The sequence below is a fragment of the Carassius gibelio genome, chromosome A2 (assembly GCF_023724105.1).
Source record: "Carassius gibelio isolate Cgi1373 ecotype wild population from Czech Republic chromosome A2, carGib1.2-hapl.c, whole genome shotgun sequence".
In the NCBI taxonomy this organism is placed as follows: domain Eukaryota; kingdom Metazoa; phylum Chordata; class Actinopteri; order Cypriniformes; family Cyprinidae; genus Carassius; species Carassius gibelio.
Genome location: NC_068372.1, coordinates 31,599,275 through 31,603,107, shown reverse-complemented (window position 1 = coordinate 31,603,107; position 3,833 = coordinate 31,599,275).

Here is a 3,833-nt window from a genome sequence, read left to right as displayed (position 1 = left end):
CCCAGGCTTCTTTTAAAGGTATAGGTTTGTGTTTAAAGGGATAAACATTTACTGATCCTTGTAGAATTTGTTTATATTTCTAATTGTCTGATTGGAAATGACCTGTCATGCAGTGTAACACAGCTCTAAGTGAATTAAAACACCCTGCAAAGTTATAAATCCTAAAGTGCACCGTGTATCAAGTAATTGTCTCTCAAAAGAGAGAGTCGACTCTGAATCATTGAAACGAGTTGTAAAAAAAAAAAAAAAAAAAAAAAAAAAAAATTTCATGTTGACATCAACATGAAACAGTAGCACAACAGTAGTCAACCCACTTGTTGGTCTTTTCACATTGGTCTGAATGAAATGAAAATGCTAATTCATTATTTGCCACTAGGTGCTGCTTTTAGTGCAGTAAAAATAGCTGTTTCCCTAGTATATTTTTATTGTATTCTTTTGTTAGACAAAATAATGTGGATTTTTTATATCATCCACTGATACACTCCCTTTTAGTGAACAGTTCCTAAATTAACCTTAAGTTAATTTAGTTCCTAACTTTTTTCTTAGTGTGAATAAGTTTATTCATCTAAATACCCTTTTTTTCTACTATAAATAACCTTTTGTGCAATGCAGTTTTTGTGAATGTTAAAAGTTGGAATTATCATGGAACCATCTTCAGCAGTGTAAAAAAAAGTCTTCCAATATTGCTTTGTTCATTTTCACTGAACATCTTAGCGGCATTAACTTAATTAATGGTGTGAGTCAGAGGTAGAAAATTGACAGAAGTAATTAAAAAAATAACATTTATTATTTTATTGATTCCATTTAGAGCCACTAGTGCTGCCGAAACCAAACACACTTCAACCTTTTAATGCTGGGCAGATCCGGCTGCAGAGCTGAGACTGATATAGAGAGGAAAGAGAGGAAGCAGACAGTGAGAGAGGATTCATGGAGGGGTTTATTTCAGGAGTGCAGCTTGTTTATTTGTGCTTATTTGACGGTGGTCTGCCGTTCTACAGTAGTGAGCGAGAGATTGAGTCCTGAGAGGAGAGAGAGAGAGGTGAGGTTGCTTTCTTGCTTTGCCCAGAGCGGTGCATTGTGGGCTGCTGTTGTAAATTGGAGCAGAGCTGGCAGACAGGAGCTCCACTACTGAATCACAACAATGACTAGAGTGCTGAGCACTGCAGTTCTACTGCAACGAGAGAACGACAGGGAGAGAGAGAGAGAGAGAGAGAGAGAGAGAGAGAGAGAGAGAGAGAGAGAGAGAGAGAGAGAGAGATGACCGTGGAAAATAGGACCGTGAATGTGGAAGTATAAAAGCGCTGGAGTATGTGCAAGCAATGTGTGTGTGCATGTGTGTGCGGCCACCCCTGCCTCTTCATCATCTAAGGATCCCTGGGTCGTCCCTTGCCAGGCTGTCTGACAGGTGCAGTACAGTGAACGCAGTGTCACGCTGTAATTGTACATCCCCGTTATGTCAGCGTGTAATTGAGCACACAGCCTACAAAGGGCCTGCCAAACACACACACATCCACACACACACACACAGACACACCTTCGAGTCAGTGGGCAGGACATCACTAACATCCCATGCTATGCCTTTATTGACACTGACAAAACACCGAGGCTATACAATTCACAATCTGAGATAACTAGATGGGGGGTTTGTTAAGAGCAAAGTATTCTGGGAACGCTGACATTGTGTTTAATGGCTACTGACATTAAGATGTAACTCATCTAATTAGCAAATGTGATGTGGAGTCATGTAAGGACAGATTAAATTCACTCTTTCTTTCTCTCGTTCTCTTCTTTCCTACCTTAATTATCTCTCCATTCTCTGCATGCATTGATTTTACCGTGGTCTTTATGTCTCTCTCTCTCACGTTCCCCATCCACTCTTTCCCTCTTCCACAGACCTGCAACCACATTTGCCTTCTTTCCTCCCTGCTTCCGTGCCACTCTGTCATTCCGGTTTAGAAGCCAATAGCAGGTTCCCCAATGAGAGAATAACTGCCGTAATCATATTTGATCAGGGAAATCTCAGTATCGCATATCTGCGGCCTAGGTTAAGAAACCAGAAGCACTGTGGCTCCAATATATACTGTAGGACAGGACCTTTATAAGGATCTCCGGGTTTTGAGTTCCGGCAGTCCGATTGAAGGAACTTGAGATGAGTATGTGAAGGTCTCTGGATGTAACCGGATAAGCTGTGCATATGCATTATGATGGTGTGGCAAATGTACTGTTCTCTCAAATAGAAATTTTAAATGTTCCTCTTCCCCGGCATTTGAATTGGAAAAGAGAAGTCCTTTTATCTAATTTGTTTGATTAACCAAATATGAGGTATGAATTATTTATTCGCTTCGAAGGATCTGCAAGATTCTCGCTGTGAAAGAATACAGTGGATTTCTTCTGCTCTATCTCACATGCTGAGGTTGAAAAAAGAATGGTAATTGTGATTTTTTTTTCGCTCTCTTTCAAAATTGTGCTCTCACAACTATAACTTTACATTTTATTATATGACTTTATTTCACAATTGCAACTTCATTTCTCACAATTGTGACTTTATAGTTCACAATATGACTCCATATCTCATAGCTGACTATATCTCATTATATGACTTTATGTTACATGATTTTATATCCCACAATTTGAAACTTTAGATCTCAAAATATGACTGTATGTCTCACAATTGTTACTCTATATTTTACAGTGTGATTTTATATCTCACAATTGTGACTTTATATGCCACAGCATGACTCCATATCTCCCAATTTGAGACTTGACATCTCCAAATATGGTTTCAAAACATAACTCCATATCTTAAAATTACAACTTCATATTTCACAATACGACTTTAGAGTTTCCCCTTCATCGTGATGTGTGTGACTGTTAAATGTAATGTGTGTGACAAATTGTGAGATATAAAAACTGTAAAATAAAATACAAATCATAATTGTGAGATATGGAGTCATGTTGTGACATATAAAGTCACAATTGTGAGATAGAAAGTACAAATTGTGAGATGTTAAATTTACAATTACTATTTTATATTTGAAAATATGACTTTATATCTCAAACTATGCATTTATAATTTGCCAAATATCTTGATATCTCAAATTTACATCACATCCCACAATTATAGCTTCATAATTCACAACGAAATTTTATATTTGAACAATTGCAAACGGTATTCATTAAAATTATGACAATATCTCATCACATTCATGACTTCATATTTCAGGACTCCCACTTCATTCCTCACTGCTGTGGAACTGAGACTTCATATCCCACAAATGTGTCTTGATCCAGTGTCACTGGAATTAAATTCCAGGAACATTTCAAATTTCACAGACCCAGAAATAGATGGATGGACACTTAGCAAGCTCTTGGTGTGCACAGCTAAAATTTGAACAGACTTTGTGTTTGTAACAGTTCACCCCACAGGGCCGGTTTGCTACTTTATATTCGCCATCCTTAGGGCTCCATGCTGGTCCCCACTAGCACAGAGGGAGTTAGCAGCTGCCGCTTTTGCCAGCTTTACACCTTGATCAGAGAGCTAGCGTCTACTGCGATCACCACCTTTGTGTTTTGTCCACTGAGTTAGCCGCTGTTGCCAGGTCCGTGGCCAACGCAGGGAATTAGCCACCGTGGCCATTGCCAGTTCGGAGGGGAGCTTAGGGAGTTAGCCCCTGTCACGTTTGCGACTGTTGCCAGGCCTGCTGTTTCTCGAGGGACCGGCGGCCGCTTCTAATCTAAAGCATATTGTTGTTGTTGTCCATCAACTTCAGAGGATGGAGCCAGCTAGGTGGATCTCAGAGGACTAGGCTGACACGCACAAGCGCGCACACCTC